The sequence below is a fragment of the Theropithecus gelada genome, chromosome 9 (genome assembly GCF_003255815.1).
Source record: "Theropithecus gelada isolate Dixy chromosome 9, Tgel_1.0, whole genome shotgun sequence".
NCBI lineage: Eukaryota > Metazoa > Chordata > Mammalia > Primates > Cercopithecidae > Theropithecus > Theropithecus gelada.
In genome coordinates this window covers 34,910,015-34,933,728 of record NC_037677.1, presented here as the reverse complement: position 1 = coordinate 34,933,728, position 23,714 = coordinate 34,910,015, and the positions used below count along the sequence as shown (strand labels likewise).

Genomic DNA, 23,714 nt, shown 5'->3' with positions numbered 1-23,714 from the left:
TTTTTTGAGACGGAGTCTCGCTCTGTCGCCCAGGCTGGAGTGCAGTGGCTGGATCTCAGCTCACTGCAAGCTCCGCCTCCCGGGTTTAGGCCATTCTCCTGCCTCAGCCTCCCAAGGAGCTGGGACTACAGACGCCTGCCACCTCCCCTGGCTAGTTTTTTGTATTTTTTAGTAGAGATGGGGTTTCACCGTGTTAGCCAGGATGGCAATTTCTTACAAAGCTAAACATAGGCTTACCATATGATCCAGAAATTGTGGTCCTTGATATTTACCCAAATGAGTTGAAAACTTGAATTCACACAAATACCTACACGTGAATGTTTATAGGAGCACTATTCATATTCACCAAAACTTGGAACCAACCAAGATGTCCTTCAATAGATGAATGAACAAACACACATGTGGAACATCCAGACAATGGCCTATTATTTAGGTATAAATGGAAATGAGCTATCAAGGCACAAAAAGACATGGAGGAACCCTGAATGCGTATTGCTAAGTGAAAAGCCGGTCTGAAAAGGATACATACTATATGATTCCAACTTTACGACATGTTGGAAAATGCAAAACTATACAGACAATAAAATGATCAGTGGTGGCCATTGGGGTTGGGGGGAAGGAGGCATAGGTGGAGAACAGAGATTTTAGGGCAGTGAAACTATCCTATATGATACTGTCATGGTGGAAAAGTGACTTTATGCATTTTTCAAAACCCATACAACTACACAACACAAAGAGCTAACCCTAATGTGTATATGAGCTTTAGTTAATAATAATGAACCAATATTGTTTCATCAATTGTAATCAATGTACCACATCAACAAAAGATGTTAAAAATAGGGAAAACTGTGTGCATGGGGAGGGGACAGTAAGAGGGGATTATGGAGGCACTCTGTGCCTCCCGTCAATTTTCCCATAAACCCAAAACTGCTTTAAAAGACAAAGTCTATTTTTAAAAGGAGCTAGACAGAGTCCTGATGATATCATTTGTTATGCAGCTGTGCCTAAAAATAGTCTAGCCCCTGGACTATTCAGCTGCAAGTCAATACATCCTCTTTTTAGCTTAGGCAAGTGTGGGTTCATTTTCTGTCACTTGTGATCAAAAATGTTCTGTTAGGTGTTAAAAGTAAATCCTGTCTGGCGGCCAGGAAACAATGTGTGAAAACTACAACAGGACCTGATTGGGCCCTGAGAACAGTCAGCAGGTGACATTAGGATTTTCCAACAAGCAGACAGCACTGGGATGGGACTCCCCCTGGCTTTGGGAGTCAGAGGAGTGGCTGGCAAGATGACAGCCAGAATCAGGTTGCCAGGTGAGAGTCTGGGGGCAAGAACCTGGGCTAGAGAAAGGAATGAAAAGAGCGAGGCAGGAGCTGAGATACTGAGCAAATTGTCAAGACAATCTGCTCACGAAACAGGTAAAACCAGAAAGAAGTAAGGCTTGGAGTGTCAGACTAGTGATGCCTAAAGCCAGGCACCTGGAAGAAGAGGGAGAATGACCTGCAAGGGGGCTTCTTTGCCCCACATGAGAGCAAGAAGAGAGGAGGGCAAGAGAGGAGCCCCGTGTTTTAGGCCACAGAGAGCATCCACTAAGGTCACTGCACCAGCCTACGAAGAAGTCTTTGAGGGAAAGCAGCACTGAGTGGAGAAAGGTGTGAATCCCTGCATCTCCAGGCGGGATGGAGGATACCCTCTGCCCAGTCAAACACTGACCCCAGATCTGAGCTCCAAGGAGAGTCTGTTTTAAATACATTTCTTGAAAACCCACCAGTTCCTTCAAATCCAGTCACCAGCACTGTTATTTTTTTCTTATGTTATATGTGACAAAATGGTGTTATTCTTCCCCTCCTTGTCTTTCCATGCGTAACTCCCCGACTTTCTGAATAAATTTTGCCCATGAATTAACAATTCTGTCTCTTGGCTTTTCTTATCCCTGGGCCAGCTCCAGTCTCCTGCAGGGATTCACTTCACGATGTCTCTCATTGACTCTAGGAATACATGCCCACAATTCCAAGTTTAGCATAAACTAACAAGTGCTACAGAATTACCTGCAGGTAATATTTTCACAGGTGTTTGGGGATTTTTGTTTGTTTTTGTTTTGTTTTGTTTTGAGAAAGGGTCTTGCTCTGTGGCCCAGACTGGAGTGCAGTGGCACAATCATGACCCAACTCACTGCAGCCTCAACCTTCTGGGCTCAGTCCTCCCACCTTGGCCTCCTGAGTAGCTGGGACTACAGGTGCATGCCACCACACCCAGCTCATTTTTATTTATTTATTTATTTATTTTTGTAGAGGCAAGGGTCTCACAATGTTGCCCAGGCTGGTGGTGACCTTCTGGTCCCAATCAATCCTGCCTCTGCCTCCCAAAGCGCTGGGATTACAGGTGTGAACCACCACCCCTGACTCAGTGTGTGTTTTGACGTCAGATGATGCTGACAAAGTACATTATTAATGCTGCTTGCAATGGGCTTACTGAGATCAGCAATCACTGTCTGTTTGTTCACTGATGAACTGAAAGCAGTGTCTGGGATAGGGTAGCCACTCAGTAAATATTCGTGAAATGCCGGACGAGCTATTTCTCTTTTCCTCGTTGGCTGAGATGAAGGGAGAGAAAGATAAGAGTGACAGTGGCTTGCATACATTCAAAGACCAGCATCTGCCTGGCAAGAAGATGCTGGAGAGGTAGTAATGGCCATATTTCATGTTTTAGCAATTCCACTGTGGATTCAATATCTCCTCTTAGCTCCTGCCCTATCTCGTTTCTTCTTTTTCATAATCAAGCTTCCTGAAGAATATTCTGCACTTCTTAACTCCACTATTTGACTTTCCTTCTCTCCTTTACTTACTGTAATCCTCCTGACCACCACTCCACAGAGACAACCCTCACAAAGGTCACCAATGACGTCTTTCCACCAAGATCAAATGCACACATTTTAATCTCTGAGTTTCTTGATCTTCCTACTTCCTCTTTCTTAAAGTTCTCTCTTCTGTCGGCTTTCACTCTTCTGGCTTTCTTCCCACCTCTATTAGTTTGACCCTTCTCAGTTCCTTCACTGGCTCCCTTTACTCTGTTTTTGTTTGTGGTTTTTTGTGGGGTTTTTTGTTGTTGTTGTTGCTGTTGTTGTTGCTTTGTTTTCTTTTGTGTTTTAAGGTGGAGTTTTGCTTTGTTGCCCAGACTGGAATGCAAAGGCGTGATCTTGGCTCACCACAACCTCCACCTCCCAGGTTCAAGGGATTCTCCTGCCTCAGCCTCAGGCATGTGCCACCACACACGGCTAATTTTGTATTTTTAGTAGAGACGGGATTTCTTCATGTTAGTCAGGCTGGTCTCGAACTCCCGACCTCAGGTGGTCTGCCAACCTCGGCCTCCTAAAGTGTTGGGATTACAGGTGTGAGCCACCGCGCCTGGTCTACTCTGATCTTTAAATGCTAATGACCCATGCCCAGGTGGTCTCCTTTGACCTCTTCCCTCTGCTTATTCTACAGTCACCCTAACACTCCCTAACCAGCTACATTCAAGACTCCAAGGGTGACCAAGATGTTGAGTCTCCAACCCCTATCTCCAGGTTAGACTACTTTCCTCAGATTCAGATCTGCATGTCCCTCTGGCCACCAGCTATCTCCATTCCAATGCCTCACAGGCATCTCAAATTCGCTCTTTCCAAAACCAAACATATCCTCTCTCCTCCAAATCTATGATGTCATTTTCCACATAACTGCCCCAGCCATTAAGCTACAAGTCATCTGTAACTTCTCTCCCTCTCGTAAATCTCTCATTTAATTGGTTATCAGGTGCCACACTGTCTTCCACAATAGTTGAACTAATTTACATTCCCATCAACAGTGTAAAAGCATTCCTATTTCTCCACAGCCTTGCCAGCATCTGTTGTTCCTTGACTTTTTAACAAAAGAGAGACTATCTAACGCCATTCTGAGATGGTCTTTCATTGTGGTTTTGATTTACATTTCTCTAATGATCAGTGATGTTGAGCTTTTTTTCATATGTTTGTTGGCTGCATGTATGTCTTCTTTTAAGACGTGTCTGTTCATGTCCTTTGCCCACATTTTAATGGGTTTTCTTGTACATTTGTTTAAGTTCCTTGTAGATTCTGGATATTATACCTTTGTCAGATGGATAGATTGCAAAATTTCTCTCCCATTCTGCAAGTTGTCTGTTCGCTCTGATGATAGTTTCTTTTGCTGTGCAAAAGCTCTTTAGTTTAATTAGATTCCATTTGTTAATTTTTGCTTGTGTTGCAATTGTTTTTGATGTTTTCATCATGAAATCTTTGCCTGTGCCTATGTCCTAAATGGTATTGCCTAGATTTTCTTCTAGGGTTTTCATAGTTGTGGGTTTTACATTTAAGTCTTTAATCTATCTTGAGTTAATTTTTGTGTAAGGTATAAGGAAGGGATCCAGTTTCAATTTTCTGCATATGGCTAACCAGTTCTCCCAGCACCATTTATTAAATAGGAAATCATTTCCCCATTGCTTGTTTTTGTCAGATTTGTTGAAGATCAGATGGTTGTAGATGTGTGGTCTTATTTCTGAGATCTCTACTCTGTTCCATTTGTCTGTGTGTCTGTTTTTGTACCAGTACCATGACGTTTTGGTTACCGTAGCCTTGTAGTATAATTTGAAGTCAGGTAGCATGATGCCTCCAGCTTTGTTCTTTTCACTTTCAATTGTCTTGACTATATGGGCTCTTTTTCGGTTGCATATTATTTTAAAGTATTTTTTTCTAATTCTGTGAAGAATGTCAATGGTAGTTTAATGAAAATAGCACTGAATCTATAAATTACTTTGGGCAGTATGGTCATTTTCACAATATTGATTCTTCTTATCCATGAATATGGAATGTTTTTCCATTTGTTTGTATTCTCTCTGATTTCTTTGAGCAATGGTTTGTAGTTCTCCTTGAAGAGGTCCTTTCCTTGTTAGCATTTGCATTTGGTGAGGAGTGTTTTACTTCCAATTATGTGGTTAATTTTAGAGTGAGTGCCATGTGTCACTGTGAAGAATGTACATTCTGTTCCTTTTGAGTGGAGAGTTCTGTAGATATATATCAAATCCACTTAATCCAGAGCTGAGTTCAGGTTCTGAATATGCTTGTTAATTTTCTGTCTCAATAATCTGTCTAATATTGACTGTGGGGTGTTAAAGTCTCCCATTATTATTGTGTAGGAGTCTGAGTCTCTTTGTAGGTCACTAAGAACTTGTTTTATGAATCTGGGTGCTCCTATATTGAGTGCAAATATATTTAGGATAGTTAGCTCTTCTTGTTGAGTTGATTCCTTTACCACCATTATGAACGCCTTTCTTTGTCTTTTTTGATCTTTGTTAGTTTAAAGTCTGTTTTGCCAGAAACTAGAATCACAACCCTGCTTCTTTCTGGTTTTCATTTGCTTGGTAAACTTTCCTCCATCCCTTTATTTTGAGCCTATGTGTGTCTTTGCATGTGAGATAGGTCTCTTGAATCAGCACACTGATGGGTTATGACTCTTTAGCCAGCTTGCCACTCTGTGTCTTTTAATTGGGGCATTTAGCCCACTTACAATTAAGGTTAATATTGTATGTGTGGATTTGACCCTGTCATCATCATGCTAGCTGGTTATTTTGCAGACTTGTTGAGTAGTTGCTTCATAGTGTCACTGTTGTTTGTATTTCAGTATGTTTTTGCAGTGGCTAGTAATGGTTTTTCCTTTCCATATTTAGTGCTTCCTTCAGGAGCTCTTGCAAGGCAGGCCTGGTGGTGATGTATTTCCTCAACATTTACTTGTCTGAAAACGATTTTATTTATCCTTTGCTTATGAAGCTTAATTTGGCCAGATATAAAATTCTGGGTTGGAAATTCTTTTCTTTAAGAATGTTGAATATTGGTCCCCAATGTCTTCTGACTTGTTGGGTTTCAACTGAGAAGTCCACTGTCAGTCTGATGGGTTTCCCTTTGTAGGTGACCTGACCTTTCTCTCTGACTGTCCTTAACATTTTTTCTTTCATTTCAACCTTGGAGAATCTGATGATTGTATGTCTTAGGGTTGATCTTCTCATGGAGTATCTTACTGGGGTTCTCTGAATTTCCTGAATTTGAATGTTGACCTGTCTTGTCAGGTTGGGGAAGTTCTGGATGATATCCTGAAGTATGTTTTCCAACTTGGTTCTATTCTCCCTGTCTCTTTCAAGTACCCCAATCAGTCGTAGGTTCAGTCTTTTTACATAATCCCATCATTCTTGGAGGTGTTGTTCATTCCTTTTCATTCTTTTTTCTCTAATTGTGTCTGCCTGTCTTATTTCAGCAAGATAGCATTTAAGCTCTGAAATTCTTTCCTCCACTTGATCAGTTTGGCTACTGATACTTGTGGTTGCATTGTGATGGTCTTGTGTTGCATTTCTCAGCTCCATCAGGTCATTTATGTTACTCTCTAAAATGGTTATTCTGGTTAACAGTTCCTGTAATGTTTTATCTTGGTTCTTAGCTTCTTTGCATCAGGTTAGAGCATGCTCCTTTAGCTCAGCGAAGTTCATTATTACCCACCTTCTGAAGCTGACTTCTGTCAATTCATACATCTCTGCCTCTGCCCAGTTCTGTGCTCTTGCTGGAGATGTGTTGTGATCATTTGGAGAAGAGGCACTATCATTTTTGAGTTTTCAGCATTTTTGTTGCTTCTTTCTCATCTTTGTGAGTTTATCTAGCTTTAGTCTTTGAGGCTGCTGGCCTTTGGATGGAGTTTTGTAAGGATTTTTTTGTTGACGCTGTTGTTGTTGTTGCTTTCTGTTTGTTTTTCTTTTACCATTCAGGCCCCTCTTCCATATGGTGGCTGTGGCTTGCCGGGGGTCCACTCCAGACCCTATGCATCTGGGTTCCTCTCACACCTGGAGGTGTCAGCAGTGGAGGCTGCAGAACCACAAAGATGGCTGCCTGCTCCTTCCTCTGGGGTCTCTGTCCCAGACAGGCACCAACCTGATGCCAGCAGGAACACTCCTGTATAAGGTATCTGGCAACCCCTGTTTGTGGGGGGCGGGTCTCACCCAGTCAGGAGGCACAGGATGTGGGACCCAATTAATGAAGCACTCTGGCTGCCTCTTGGTGGAGGGGGTGCACTGTACTCCAATGATTCTTCATATTCTTTGGAATAAAATCCAAATTTCTCAGCAAGCCATGCAACGCTCTTATTATCTGTCTCTGCCTGTCCCTCCATCCCTAGCCCCACCAAGTTCCTTGCAACCACATGCGGCCACAGTGAAGTTCTTCTTCCTGAAACACACTCACTCTCCTTTGCCCTGGCAATTCCCAATTATCCTTCAAGATTCAATTTATGTGTTGCCTCCTCTGATGAGGTGGCTCAGTGCATACTTCCATCAAAGCACTTACTATACCGTTCTTATTTTGTTTACTTGTATATTTTCCCAACTAGACTGTGGGCTACTTAAGAAGGTCATTTTCTTCTATCTCTATATTTTCAGAAGTAATCACAGTGCCTGGCTTGTAATAAGTTCTCAAAAAATGTATGTTGAATGAATGAGTGAATGTCGTCAAGTTGGGAAGCAGCACGCAGGGGTCAAGGTCAGTTCTAATAGATGGTCGTGCACATCTGTCATTCTTTTTGGCCACCTAGTATCTGAACTTTCCTTCTATGTCTATGGAATTCCTCGCTTTGAGTTTCAGGAGGAAGCAGAGCCTACCTCCCACTCTAGATGCTGATGATATCAGTAGCTCACTAGCCCTGTCTTTCCTGTATCTGTGGCATTGGCTCTGACCTGACTTCCTACAATCCCAGGTATGTCCCCTCCCCAAGACTGAATGGGAAGCTAGCAGCTTAAAGTAGAGGAACTGGAAACAGTGTCCACTAAGCAAATTTACATTCCTGGCCTGACAACAGTGGTCTGGTGTTGCCAGCTAGCAAAATCAGAGGACCAGGCTGCAGCCTCTGAGGTCAAAGTTGCAGCAGAGCTGTCACCAGGCTGGGTCTGCAGCCGTCTGGGGTATGGGTCCCAGGACGTCAGCCCAGAGTCTAATTCTCCAATGTCCTCGTGACTCCATTTCTATTGCTTGCAACTACAAACCCTGACTGATACCGAGAGGTTTTGAAGGTACAGCTTGTCACCAAAATGTAGCACAATGAAAACCAGGTAAAATTCCAGGGCCCTCAAAGCCTGAGCAACCCCCAGAGGGACCATGTGGCCTCCTTGCTTGAGCACCCACTGGCCTGGATTTTACCCCCTTCTTCCTCAAAGCAGGGTGTAAGAATAGATCTGATTATACCTTTGGGATCTAGAGTAACTTTCCTTCAAAATAAGAAAAAGCCAGAATGCTAGTCGTAGAGCCCAAGCCTCTGTGTTCTCTGGTGTGCTCAGAGTTCAGCACCAGATGAGAAAATCCAAGGGCTGCGAGAGGCTGGAGTTTAGTGCCAGCCACCCTTTCCGAAAGGGATGAATTGCCAAGGTGGAAAGGCTATGTTTGTAAGCCAGGAAACAATGCCACTTAGAAGAAACAAAAACCCAGACTGTGTGGTCTGCCAGACTCTTAAAAGCCAGCTTGTCTAAGGACCCAGGGCCTGAGTGAGACTCTGAGGGTTGGCTGCTGGGTGGAAGGCTGTGCCCTCCATGTGACCTAATGCACTGTCAGCTCAGCGCCACCAGTGAGGTCTTCCTTCCCCTTCCCCCTCTCAATCAATCTGGCAGTGCCTTGTCCCTTCGTCCTGGCTAAAATCTACTCAGCACATCAAAGCTAGACTGTGAGTTCATCCATTTACTAAAACACATACTTCATTATATAATAATTTCCCCTGGCCTAGCACTCTTTCTCCCTGGTCAAATGAATAATGTAACAGCCTTACTAGAACAAAGTCATGACCAAAGTTCACATCCCAGCCACAGCGAGACCTTCACAGAGATGGGAACCAAGCCAGCAGCCGAGGAGCTGCTTATCCATATCCCTCTATCTGGACCATGTCTCCCCATTGCCCTCTTCCATCCCAGAGAGCAGGGGCACCAAGAGCCCACGCATCCCAATCATATCCTCCCCACTGTCCCGCTGAAGTCCCTGCAATTGCCAGCATCCATGTCTTTTGAGAACAGGTACAGTTCCAAAACCACATTATGCCAACACAAATGTGTTATGGAGGGGTCATGAGAGCCACTGGCACATCCAGAGAGAATTCCTGAGAGAATGAAAGCTAAGGTCAGAAACAGGTAAGGAAAGAAATGCCTAATCCCATCTGGGAACGCCAGGAAGCCTGTCATGCACGAGGCACCTCAGAGGCCGTCCTGAAGAGCCAGGGTGTGGGGCCTAAGGCACCTGGGAACTCCGGGAGTAGGAAGCGAACAGCTCCAGTGAGGAGGTCACCCAGGAAAAAATCACCTGGGGCCAGAAAAACAAGCTGGAAGCAAAGCCAGGATGAAACCCCATTGGTAGCATCCTCAAGGCTTTCTTATGAAAGAAGAATTGCTCTCACCCACAGGCGTCTTCTAAAGGTGTCCCCCGAGACAACTGCCTGTGGTCAAAGCCAAGACTTGGGGCATGGGGTATCTTTGGAAACCAGGGGAGCTGCATCATAATGGAAAGACATAAACATGGAACTCCCTGGAAAAGCATTTTTTTAAAGCACTGCAAGCCGGGCATGGTGGCTCAAGTGTGTAATCCCAGCACTTTGAGAGAGCAACGTGGGTGGATCACTTGAAGTCAGGAGTTCGAGACCAGCCTGGCCAACATGGTGAAACCTTGTTTCTATTAAAAATACAAAAATTAGCTGGGCGGGATGGTGCACACCTGTAATCCCAGCTACTCAGGAGGCAGGAGAATCGCTTGAACCCGGAAAGTGGGGGTTGCAGTGAGCTGAGATCATACCACTGCACTCCAGCCTGAGCAACAGAGTGAGACTCTGTCTCAAAAATAAAATAAAATAAAATAGCACTGCAAAGCTATCAAACGCAACACCATTCTAGTCTCCGTTGGATGTGTGGCTCACGCCTGTAACCCTGGCACTCTGGGAGGCTGAGATGGGAGAATTGCTTGAGCCTAGGAGTTTGAGACCAGCCTGGGTAACATAGGGAGATGCTGTCTCTACAAAAAAGTTTTAAAAATTACCTGGGTGGGGCTCGGAGTGGTGGCTCATGCCTGTAATCCCGGCATTTTGGGAGGCTGAGGTGGGCAGATCACCTGAGGTCAGGAGTTCGAGACCAGCTTGTACAACATGGCAAAACCCTGTCTCTACTAAAAATTCAAATATTAGTTGGGCGTGGTGGCAGGTGACTGTAATCCCAGCTACGCAGGAGGCTGAGGCAGGAGAATCACTTGAACCCAGGAGACAGACGTTGCAGTGAGCTGAGATCGCCCCACTATACTCTAGCTTGAGTGACAAAGCAAGACTCAAAGAAAAAGAAAATATCTGGGTGATGTGGCTCGCATCTGCAGTCTGCAGGAGGCTGAGTCGGGAGGATGGAGTCAACCTGGCCTTTGAAAGCCTACAGTCTTGTAGTCGGGGGAATGGAGTCAACCTGGTGCTCTAATGGCACCACTGGAGCGCAGTGGCACAATTATAGCTCACTCCTGGTTCCTTGAGCCCAGGAGTTTAAGGCTGCAGTGAGCTGTAATTGCACCACTGCACTCCAGCCTGAGTGACAGAGCAAGATTTGTCTCTATTAAAAAGTAAAGAAATGAAAAACATTCAGATCTATGAAAAGTACAAACCCAGCATACTACTTTTATTGATATTGCACAGGGGACATCACAGAGCTGTAGGACCTGCAATCTAGCCCTTAGACCCAGGCAACCAGGGACTTCTCCCACAGCGCTTAGTTAGAGAGAACCCCACTCAGAGTCCTCAGGGCCAGCAGACACACCCACCCTGCACCTGTGCCTCTTCTAAACCGTGCTCCAGATACTTGGGGCCCAGGAATGTCCTGACCAAACCACTCCATGTGGGGCCTTCCTCCTCAGGTGGGCCTCAGGCTCCTGGTGGATCTCACGGCAAGGGTGCATGCTTCTAGAGGGGAAGGGGGTGCCAAGGGTGGCTTTTTGGAGAGGGATGGGACAGAGTGGGAATCTGCAGGCTGTGGGGTGCATGAGTAGATGCTGGACACCCCTCAGGGTGCCATGAGGAATCAGGGGGGCACGATGGGGGAGCTTGGCCTCGGGCTTTTTCACTCTTGCTTCAGTTCTGCAAACATCAGGGGCAGACCTGCCCAAGGCATGGTTTCCATGGTGGCACATCTGGGAGGGGCCTGGCCCCATGTGCTGTTGACGCCCGCTAGATAATGAGGAGGAAGAGCATGGGCCCCAGCTGGGCAGACGGGCTCTGCACATCTGCTGCTTCCCTTCCTCATTAGGGTCCCAGGGGAGAGGCGGAATCCAGACACAAAGACCCCACCCCAGCCTCCCCAAGGAGGATGCGCCAGTACAGATCCTCACACATGGGTTTCCAATGCAACTCTCTTTGTTATTAAAACGAGAGGGCATTTTGGGAATATGTTTGATATTTGTACAATTTCGGATATACAGCCCTTGTCTTGCCAGGAGCTAAGTGTGCTCGGACCATACAGCACGGTCTGTGCTTGCTTTTGTGAGCTGAACAGTCCAGCTGGGAAACCACCACTAACAAGGGGAGTCTGAAAACCTGGGCTGAGAAACACTGGGCAGAGCTCCCAGGGAAGACAGGTTGAATGGAGTGAACTTATATGGAATTTTTTTTTTTCTTAGAGACAGGGTCCAGCTCTGTCACCCAGACTAGAGTGCAGTGGTGTGATCAGAGCTCATTACAACCTTTAACTTCTGGGCTCAAGCAATTCTTCAACTTGGCTTCCCAAAGTGATGGAAATTACAGGCGTGAGCCACTACTCCCGGCCTCCTTATATGGAAATCATTTGAAAGAAAGTGTGAGGAGTCCTGGGATTCCTGGAGAGATCTATCACCCCTGCACAGCTGATTCTAGAGTTGACTCTGAGCTCCGCCTGCCTGGTCTACAGCCCTGAGAGCTGCAGGGCCAAGAGCATGAGGAAGTACTAGGCTGCTGAAAGAAGGTTGTAATGCACCTAGATGAAGCCCAGGCCTGGGCTTCCGCTTCCACCTCCAAAGGAAGTAAAGGGCTGGGAACAAGACCCGTGAGTTTCCCAAATGGCTGGGAAGACAAGAAGGTTGCAAAACGAATGAAGGGAATCAGAAAAGAGGTTTAATCCACGGCACCTCCCTTGCTCTGGGTTTCCAATGTTTTTGAAATACCCCCTGGTTTCCCTATTGTGATATTTACTGGGCCAGGGAGGATTTTTTTTTCCATATCAGACTGCTGTCACCCCCAGCCTGTTGGTTTCTCCATATCCCATCTGCTGAGGCAGCAGACCCCCGCAGGGAGCCTGAGCCATGGGCTCTGGCCAGAGACACAGGCAATCCTTCCTGTTTGTGCTCAGCCTGGAAAGTGATGCCTGGAAAAAGGGACTAAACCAATCTCCCTGACTTCAGGGCTTCTCCCCTTTTGCTCCTCTCTCACCTCTTCGTGGGTGATCATTTCTGAGCCTCCCTCCCAGGGAAGAAGGACAGAGTGCCTGGAAGGGATCCAGCTTTGCAGGTTCTCAATCCCGTACACTGAAAGGTTTCCCTCTCTCATTCTACTGGAAAAACATTCAGAAGAGAGTTTTGCTTCCTACAAAGACATATAGGTTCTAATAAACCCTAGTTGTGAATAAGAAGAGTTTCAGTATAGGACGCAAACTATCAATTCTGGTGTAAGTAAACCATGCTGTGAAGTTTAATCGCATCATGTATGAGGGACCTCTGTGTGGGTGAGAATCTGTTGGCGACTATAAGATGAATGCATCACTCATAAAAGCTGGCCGGGTGTGGTGGTTCACAACTGTAATCCCAGCACTTTGGGAGATGGAGCCAGGTGGTTTGCTTGAGCCACAGGAGTTCAAGACCAGCCTGGGCAATGTGGCGAGACCCCATCTCTACAAAAAATATAAAAATTAGCAATGTGTGGTGGCACATGCCTGTGGTCCCAGCTACTTTGGAGGCTGAGGCCAGTGGGCTGCCTTAGCCAAGGAGGTTGAGGCTGCAGTGAGCTGTGATCATGCCACTGTACTCCAGCCTGGGCAACAGAGCAAGACCCTGTCTCAAAAAAAAAAAAACAAATGACTCAGAAAAGCTCAGCTATTCAAATAACACATTGTATAAGAGAAATGCCAAGACTGGGTAATTTTTATCCACTAAGTGTAATTTTAATAAAGTATCAGTGCTCCCAAAGTACAAAGCTGGCCCTGTAAAGTTTCTATCTCAAAAGTTATTTATGGCATTATCAAAAAGATGGTAAAAAGAGTAATCATAGATGTCAGTGTGTAGACACACATAGGCACAAACACAATACACACACAAATGCAGGCATAGCACACACACATGTTCACACCTGCACACAAAGGTATACACTCAGAAACATACATACGTATCAACACACACATAGAAAGTTTTTATGACCACCCTTTCCCCAGCAACCCAAGGTCTGCCACTGGTTCCTAACCAGGATAGCAATGGCGACAAGGAGTGATGGATGGGAGCATAAAACCCCGTTACATCAAAGCCATGAAGATTAGATTAAAAACCAAGTTCTCCCTCCCTATCCCGACACCTTCTTCATGGGCAGGTCTTCCTCAAACTTGCTGATGCTCAGGTGAAATTCACAATACACAGGAAGAACTTCTAAATTTTACCAGACAGCACCATTGTAGTTATTTGATGCTTAGTTAACTCCAAAGTGAAATTGAGCTCATCTTTTTCAGTTTTCCTCGGATCCATTATGTTTGTTGTGTGTAGATGGGTGGGAAGAAAATGAGGGGAAAGGAATGAAATAAAAGGGTAAATGTTTCCACGACTGACGTTTGTTTACTTCAATGTTTTACTTCACATCTGTTCTTCCATGAGAATGATAAATGTTACTGTTTCTCAAAGAAGAGAAGAAAATATTTCCATTTCAGTAACCAGAGAAGGTATTTTATGATCTGTTTCCCCAAATTTCAACATCTTTCCCCCACCCATATAAAAAATAGCACATACAATGGTTAAAAAAAATCATCTTGAATCCAACTAACGAATTTTTTCTATCACAGATGAAATTTTTTTTTTTTTCTTTTTTTTGAGACAAAGTCTTGCTGTCACCCAGGCTGGAGTGCAGTGGCACCATCTCAGCTCACTGCCACTCCCGCCTCCTGCATTCGGGAGATTCTCCCCCCTCAGCCTCCCTAGTAGCTGTGATTACAGGCATGTGCCACCATGCCCGGCTAATTTTTGTATTTGTGGTAGAGACAGGGTTTTGCCATGTTGGCCAGACTGGTCTCAAACTCCTGACCTCAGGTGATCCACCCGCCTCGGCCTTCCGAAATGCTGGGATTACAAGTGTGAGCCACCAGTGAAAATTCTTAAAGGGAAAATGAATCCAATTAATTTGTGAAATGCATCTGCAGGGGTCATTGAGCCTCTTCTGAGTCCACAGTGCCCCGTCCTGCTGAATGGCATGTGCGATGGGAAAGATTTCATCACTCCAGGTCCAGAGGTGAGATCTGACTTGACTAATCCAAGCAGAGTGGTCTTATTCCTTACACACGAGGACAGTAGAAGAAAGTCCACACGTTTTTCTATGGTTGGAAAAGAAATGTGTCCTCTCCCTGCTAATCTCTCTCCTCCAGCTGAACGAGGATGTGATGATCCAAAACCCTAAGAACTACTGGCAGCCACATGGCCACCACGAGGGAAGTCAGCTTCTCCCCTCGTGGTGGCCCATCTTCCGTGCCATCTTTGAGCCACTGTATCAAGCCACTGTGATGGCTGCCCTGACTCGGGCCTTTTCAGTAACAAAAGGTATACTTTTCTTAGTCGTTTAAGCTGTGATTTCTGCCAGTAAGATACAAATGTACCTTTATAGGTACAGGAGGTCCGTTATGTTTCTGCAACCATATGGACAATTTTATTTTTCTTATTGCAATCCATGACATCCTGCATCCTTAGTGCAATCCACTACATCCACTACATTCACAAACTTCTTTCCTTTTAAAATTACTGAGTCAAGGATGAAATACAGACCTGGGGAAAAAGAAAAATGGTTCTTAACACTAAGCTTCGATTTGATTCCTAACTACATAACTGAGGTCATCGCTGCTTACCAGGGCCAGAAATTGAGTCAAGAGCTACTATAATGGCAGTTTAATTTATCTGACAATATTTTCACTGCCAGAGAAAAGCATATATTAGATGAATAGAAACTTAAAAACCAACCATTTAAGCCAAGTCGCAAACATATTGGTTTCATGACTTGACACCTCCATGGAGTAGTTAACACCAACCATGGTCTAAATGAAACTTAAAATAATTCAGTGGACCTGGAGAAATCTATTTTGAGCATGAACAAGTCCCATTAGGTAGCAGACCAGGGTTGAGTTCAGGAGAGTAGAACTACCCGCCATAGAATCGAAAGTAAGATCCCCGACCTGAGGTCAGGAGTTCAAGACCAACCTGACCAACATGGTGAAACCCCGTCTCTACAAAAATACAAAAATTAGCTGGGCATGATGGCGGGTACCTGTAATCCCAGCTACTCAGGAGGCTGAGGTGGGAGAACTGGAGGCAGAGGTTGCGTGAGACTCTGTCTCAAAAAAAAAAAAGAAAAGAAAAAGAAAAAGGAAAAAAAAGAAAGAAAAGAAAGTAAGATCTCCCAAACAAAGGCTGTGTAGCCACCATGCCACACCATCATCCTCAATTTAATCTTGCCAGTCAATTCCCTTGTAATTATTCTCTCTAGAAATCCCACCATCAATTCCTTTTTCACCCATCCTTCTCCAGAGAACACCTTTTCACTCACTGAAACGAAACTCAGCACAAAAATCCATAATCACAAGGTGTTTATATCTTTAAGATAATGAGGAAAGTATTCAGGATACTAAATTATCTTGACAGGCTCCAAATTTTAGAGACAAATGAGACATCATTGCCTTAGAAACTTCTTATCTGCACCCCATCCCCAAATTTTCAAAAGAGTAAATTTCACTCTGAAAGTTTAAGAGATGAGATGAATACCCATTTAGCACGTTGGTGGGGGACTAAAGCTCAGGTTTTTCTGACTCCAAAACCCAGTAAATATACACTACTGTATATTTGTTTATGTGTCTGACTGTTCCACTAGACTGTGAAAAATGTAAGGGCAGGGGCTCTTTTTTTTCTTTTCTTTTCTTTTTTTTTTTTTTTTTTTTTGAGACGGAGTCTCGCTCTGTCGCCCAGGCTGGAGTGCAGTGGCCGGATCTCAGCTCACTGCAAGCTCTGCCTCCCGGGTTTTCGCCATTCTCCTGCCTCAGCTGGGACTACAGGCACCCGCCACCTCGCCTGGCTAGTTTTTTGTATTTTTTAGTAGAGTCGGAGTTTGACCGTGTTAGCCAGGATGGTCTCCATCTACTGACCTCGTGATCCGCCCATCTCGGCCTCCCAAAGTGCTGGAATTACAGGTGTGAGCCACTGCGCTCGGCCTCTTTTTTTTCTTTTTGTCTATTATGATTGGCACCTAGAGCAGGCCCTAGCACATAGGAAGCTCTTAATAAATGTTTATTGAACAAATTAAAGAATGGATCAATAAAATCAAAATCAGGGGGAGCTTTATGGTATAGTGCCTTCATATAATCTTCTCACTTTGTTTGATATTGTGAATATTTTTGTGGCCCATTCATTATTCTAGAAATTGATGAAAATATTAATAAATTAATTATCTTCATCAAACTCTTCGTCATAGTTAGTCTTGGGTGTCAATTTGGCTAGGACACAGTACCTAGGTATTTAATCAAACACGAATCCAGGAGTAGCTGTGAAAGTATTTTGTAGATATGGTTAACATCTACAATCAGTTGACTTTAAATAAAACCTTGATCATTTGGGTGGGCCTCGTCCAATCAATCAATGGGTTTAAGAGGAAAGACTGGGGTTTCCCAACACAAAAGGATTCTGCCTCAAGACTGTAGCATCTGGTGAGGTTGTGGAGAAAAGGGCACACTTCTCCACTGATGGTGGGCGTGTAGATTAGTTCAGCCATTGTGGAAGACAGTGTGGTGATTCTTCAAAGACCTAATGACAAAAATACCATTTAACTCAGCAATCCCATTACTAGGTATACACCCAAAGGAATACAAATCGTTCTACCATAAAGACACGCATGCGTATGTTTATTGCAACACTGCTCACAATAGCAAAGACATGAAATCAACATAAATGCCCATCAATGATAGACTAGATAAAGAAAATGTGGTATATATGCACCATGGATTACTATGCAGCCATAAAAGGAAACGAGAACATGTCATATGCAGGGACATGGATGGAGCTGGAGGCCATTATTCTTAACAAACTAACACAAGAACAGAAAACCAAATATTGCATGTTCTCACTTATAAGTGGGAGCTAAATGATGAGAACACATAGACACACAGAGGTGAACAACACACACTGGGGCTTTTTGGAGGGTGGAGAAGGGAGAGGATCAGGAAAAATAGTTAATGGGTACTAGGCTTAATACCTAGGTGACAAAATAATCTCTACAACAAACCCCCATGACACAAGTTTACCTACGTAACATCAAACCTGCTCTTGTAACCCTAAACTTAAAAGTTAAAATAAATAAATAATAAAACATTTTTTAAAACCAACGAAACAAAAACCATACAAGTTCCTCTAGGGTTGGGAATTTTGTTTAATGCATCCTATGTACCTAATATAGTCAATGTTTCTTAGCAAATAATAGAGTCACAATAAATATTTTTGCTGACTGAAAAAAAAAAGAAAGATTGCAGTGTCCAATCCTGCCCCAGTTTCCAGGCTGCTAACCTGTCCTGTGAATGTTGGACTTGCCGGCCCCTATAATTGCATGTATCAACTCCTTAAAATTTATCTCTCTCTCTCTCGCTCTCTCTCTGTTCTCTGTTCTTTCTCTCTCTTTCTCTCTCAGTTCTGTTTCTTGAAAGAACCCTGGCTAATAAACTATTCAGTGAGCCACATGGAGCGAATCCAAAATTTCTCTGCAGAAAGTTGAGAGATTGAGAGGGCAGCCTGTGCAATGCAAGAAACCACTGCCTGATGACTTCCGCAGGGAGCTGGAGAGGTGTGAATGAGACCTCAAGGCTGCAATGTCACATGGTGAAGCCCAAGCAGGAAATGTGTAGCAGCTAAAGAAAAGATGTTACCTTTGAGGATTTCTTAAAGCTGGCAGAGTCTTTTTCTCATAATGTCCAAGGTAAAGGAAAACCAAGATCTCCCGTGGATATCACTTGGTGGGAATCCGTTCTAGAGAAGGAAGGATAGAACCCTCTAACATTTTTCTTCTTTATTTTCTTCACAAAACCATCTGGGTTTTTTTAAATTGTTTTTGTTTTTTCGTTTTGTTTTGTTTTTTCTTGGAGGGACAAGTCACAGAGCTTGAAGGTAAGTTTTGAAAGATCTCCAGTTACTCACCAAGTATATAATTATGCTTTGGAGACAAATATTTGAAGGATGCCACTGATTCTCTTTGCAAGATAGGAGGGGAAATAAGTCTACGTGCAGTGCTCATAAGCAGAGCAATTTTTGTTTTAAGTTTCAAAGGAGATTTGACAAGGCATGACTTACAGATTGTGAACGAGTCATTTAAAAATGCTGAATACGTCATGGAAACTTCCTTTTCCCTTCCTACTTTGCTCTGCCCCTGATTTGACAAAGGAATGGCCAGGAATCCTTCACACCTGGTAGTGGGAACCGTTTTCCTTAAGGAACTTAGAAAATTGTGAGGATAATGGAAGCCGTTGCATGATGCTGACTAGGATTTTTCATTGCCTATTTCACAGAAATACTGCCAGCCAGTTCTCAGAGCCCGGCTTTCACAAATCCTCAGTCTCCATGAGGTAGCTCGGTGGTTCCCAATTCTGGATGCATGTTAGAATCACTAGAGGGAGCTTTTTAAAAATATGGGTGCCATAGTTCCATCTCTGAACAATTAACTACCAAGTTCTGGGGTGTTTGCATTAGTATTAGTAACCTTTTTAAAAACTCCCCCAAGTGATTCTGAGCATCCAAGAGCAGAGCAGGGCCTGAGAGCCTCTGCACAGGGTGGGAGGAGAGCATGGCACAGGCGGCCCTAGATGCTCAGCTTGCCTCCCCGTCTGGAGTGAACACCAATAGGCCGGACCCCAAGAAATCCAGGAGTGTGAAATGTTCATCTGAAGTTAAAGGTCTGAGGCCATGAGTGCTGGCACACCTGCAATCCCAGGACTTTGGGAGGCTGGGGCAAGAGGATCACTTGAGGTCAGCAGTTGCAGGCTAAAGTGAGCTAGGATCACCACTGTACTCCAGCCTGGGCAACAGAGCAAGACCCTCTCTCAAAAAAAAAAAAAAAAAAAAAAAAGCTGGGTGCTGTAGCTCATGCCTGTAATCCCAGCACTTTGGGTGGCCAAGGCAGGCAGATCACCTAAGGTCGGGAGTTCGAGCCCAGCCTGACCAACAGGGAGAAACCCCATCTCTACTAAAAATACAAAATTAGCCAGGCATGGTGGGCATGCCTGTAAACCCAGCTACTTGGGAGGCTGAAGCAGGAAAATCATTTGAACCCGGGAGGCAGACGTTGTGGTGAGCCGAGATTGTGCCATTGCACTCCAGCCTGGGCAACAAGAGTGAATCTCAGTCTCAAAAAAAAAAAAAGCAGCAAAGGTCTGGGCTGCTGACATGCATTCCCAGGTAGGTGAAAGAATATAGAACAAACAGTGCCAGCAGACTGATTTTTTTTTTTTTTTAAATCTTTGTTCTTTAAGCATTTACGTTTCAACACTGTCTGCTCATACAGCCACTATTCTGGCCCCTTCTCTGCTATTCTTTCCTGACACCATCCCCAACACCAATTTCTGGTCTGGTGCTTATCTCAGTTGACGCACTTATTAAATGACACTGCTATATATTTGTTTCTGTGTCTGACTCTCCCACTAGACTATGAAGAATTTGAGGACGGGGGCTGTGTCATTTTGTCTTTTTATCTATTAAGATTAGCACCTAGAACAATGCCTGGCACCTAGAGGGCATTTAATGAATGTCTAATGAATGTTTGTTGAATAAATTAAAGGATAAACCAATAAAATCAAAATCGAGGAGAGGTTTATGGTATAGAGCCTTCTTTTTTTTCTTTTTAGATGGAGTCTCACCTCTGTTGCCCAGGCTGCAGTGCAGTAGTGCGATCTCGGTTCACTGCAACCTCCACCTCCCGGATACAAGTGATTCTTGTGTCTCAGCCTCCTGAGTGTCTGGGACTACAGGTGCCCACCAGCATGCCTGGCTAACTTTTGTATTTTTAGCAGAGCCAGGGTTTCACCATGTTGGCCGGGCTGGTCTCAAACTCCTAACCTCAGGTGATCCACCTGCCTCGGCCTCCCTAAGTGCTGGGATTACAGGTGTGAGCCACCATGCCTAGCCGAGCCTTCATCTTTCTTATTATTTCACCTTTGTTTAGCATTGCTAATACTTTTGCAATCCATTCATTATTCTAGAAATTGACAGAAACAATTTAAGGCCATGTGGGAGAATAGGGTCCAAGATAATTTTTTTCCCTTGAAGAAGGAACTGTGTATTATTCAGATTTGAAACAAAGTACTCAGAAAATTTTATTTTCAAGTGAACTCTGCTAGAGGGTTTCCTTTCGACTGTCCTCTTCACCCATTTCCTGGTCCCTCACTGAAATTTCTTGCACAGCAGAGAACTAACCTTTAGATGTGCCAGTTTTCCTGTTTGCAAAATAAGGATAATCACTTTTATGACTGTAGTACTATATTAGAAAGAGCAATTGCTTATACAGAACTTTAAGCATTACAGGAGAAAATATAGAATATTAATAACATAAATAATGATACCACTGAATCAAGAACAGAAGAAAACAGAGATGCATTGACCTTATTATTCTCTGTGACATTAATAGCACATGGAGAAGCATATAAATAATATTGGTCACATTAATGAGACATCTAACTATATTAAGCATATTACCAAGAAGAGATTGATGTTTTTTCACGATTCTAGCTTTACGATGCTTTTGGTTGAGGTTTTTTCTGATATGCAGAGAACTCAATATCTAAAAGATGTTTTCAGTTTATCTGATTGAAGTATGAAGGATGTAATCTTGCACTTAATGGGTTACTTTCTAAATTGGAGAGCAAAGCCAAAGACATATATTATAGTTCCAGATGGGCAGATCACTTGAGGTCAGGAGTTCGAGGGCAGCCTGGTCAACAGGGTGAAACCCTGTCTCTACTAAAACTACGGAAATTAGCTGGGCATGGTGGCACACGCCTGTAAATTCCAGCCACTTGGGAGGCTGAGGCAGGAGAATCGCTTGAACCCTGGAGGCGAAGGTTTCAGTGAGCCGAGACAGTGTCACTGCACTCCAGCCTGGGCGACAGAGAGAGACTCCATCTCAAAAAAGAAAAAAAAAGAAAAAAAAAAGACATATAGTTAGAGGGGTGTTTCATGAGAAAAAAAGTAATTTAATTTAATCAGGAACACATAATTGCAAATAAAATCTTTATCAGGTTATTTCTTTTGTGCTTACTCAGTAATTAGTGTGAAGTCTAACTTTAAAGTGTTAAAGTCTTCATTCATTTCTTAGGGCAACAAACTTTGATGGGGGCCTAATATGTGCTGAAGATGCTATGAAGAATCAAACATTGGTTTTGCCTTTGAGTCGCTTGGTGTTAGGCAAGAAGCCAGACAAATCAGCATGCACAATATAAGATAATAAATGTTAAAATGGCAGTTAATATTTATCTCATTTCTGTGGTTTATTGTTAAAAGTACTCATACAGTTATATGCACTTTTTCTCTACATTGGGGCTTTTTATAAGTGAGATAATACATCTGCATAGTATTTAGTTTGAGTAAGATTTTCTGGGTTTTGCCACTAAAAGCATGCTAAGTGATACAAGGAGGAAATTTAGGAAGGGAGATAGCTCTTTTTACTTTTTTTTCTTTTTGCGACAGAGTCTCGCTCTGTCACCCAGGCTGGAGTGCAGTGGTGTGATCTCAGCTCACTGCAACCTCCGCCTCCCAGATTTAAGCGATTCTCCCACCTTTCTCCCAAGTAGCTGGGAGCACAGATGTGCTACACCACACCTGGCTAATTTTTGTATTTTTAATAGAGAGGGGTTTCACCATGTTGGCCAGGCTGGTCTTGAACTTCTGGCCTCAAGTGATCCGCCCACCTCAGCTTCCCAATGTGCTGAGATTACAGGCATCGGCCATCACACCCGGCAGATGGCTCATTTTTGAACACATTGAGTTTGAGATAGCTGTGAGGCCACCTAGAGACTTCCCAGGGGTAGTTAGGTCTATCCTTGGAAAACACAAACTTGTAACAGTTTTGGACTATTTTAAAATACTGTAGGGTAAACACTCTGAGTATCTCTACCCTAAGGACAGGCAGTTGGGCCTGGAGTGGTTCCATGGCGTCATCGAAGACCCAGGTTCTTTCTTGTATTCCCCTAGATTTTTTTTTTTTTTTTTTTTTTTTTGTGACGGAGTTTCACTCTGTCTCCCAGGCTGGAGTGCAGTGGCACAATCTCAGCTCATGCTACTTCATCCCTAGATTGTTTGTTTTTCTTTGCAGGCTCCTGCTCTCATGCTCACAGGATGGTGACAGCAGCATTGGGCATCCCCTCCTCACCCAATGATGACCAAAAGCCAAATTCACGCACCTTCTTCCTTATTTTTCTGCTCGAAAGCAAAGTCAGTTTTGGCGTCTACACTCCCAGATGGTTAGTTAGTGATTAAAGAACCCTAATCGGGAACCTGCACCCAGAGGGGGGCTACAGCAAGAGTTTCACAGGAGGCTGGCGGAATCTGAACCGGAGGGTTTGTGAATTAGCATAAGAGACTTGGGACACCATTTTTTCACTTGTGAGAAGAACGGTATTCAAGAGACATGACTGACCAGCATCTTTGCCTTTGCAAAATGAAGTATAAGAGGTTGAGGCAGGCAGATCACCTGAGGCTGGGAGTTAGAGACCAGCCTTGCCAACATGGTGAAACCCTGTCTCTACTAAAAAGTACAAAAATTAGCCAGGCATGGTGGCACACACCTGTAATCCCAGCTACTCAAGAGGCTGAGGCAGGAGAATCGCTTGAACATGGGAGGCAGAGGTTGCAGTGGGCCAAGATCGTGCCACTTGCACTCCAGCCTGGGAGACAGAGCAAAACTCTGTCACACAAAAAAAAAAAAAGAAAGAAAGAAAGAAAAAGAAAGAAAAAAAGAACGTGACACATTCAAATGTCCAAGTCCTCTACAGAAGCATCGTGGATCTTGAACCTCATTTGGTCCTTTACCCCCATTTGATTAGAAGCCTTGAAGGCTTCGCCATTCGAATATTGTTGTATTCCTATATGTTAATTTATTCATGCAACGAGCTACTATTTAAAAGGACAGAGGCCAGACTTGGTGGCTCACGCCTATAATCCCAGCACTTTGGGAGGCCGAGGGAGGTGGATCCCCTGAGATCAGGAGTTCAAGACCAGCCTGGCCAATGTGGCGAAACGCCATCTCTACTAATAATACAAAACTTAGCTGGGTGTGGTGGCAGGCACCCGTAATCCCAGCTACTCGGGAGGCTGAGGCAGGAGAATAGCTGGAACCCGGAAGGCAGAGGTTGCAGTGAGCCGAGATGGTACCACTGCACTCCAGCCTGGGTGACAGAGCAAG

The 23,714-nt window shown here is 44.1% G+C and overlaps 1 protein-coding gene and 1 pseudogene across 1 annotated transcript in view; both read right to left on the bottom strand.

The window, feature by feature from the left end:
* LOC112631691 overlaps positions 1-8,178 on the bottom strand; it is a 26,198-nt pseudogene extending 18,020 nt beyond the window's left edge.
* FAM107B (family with sequence similarity 107 member B) overlaps positions 1-23,714 on the bottom strand; it is a 260,743-nt gene that overhangs the window by 225,691 nt on the left and 11,338 nt on the right. The window lies entirely within an intron of this gene.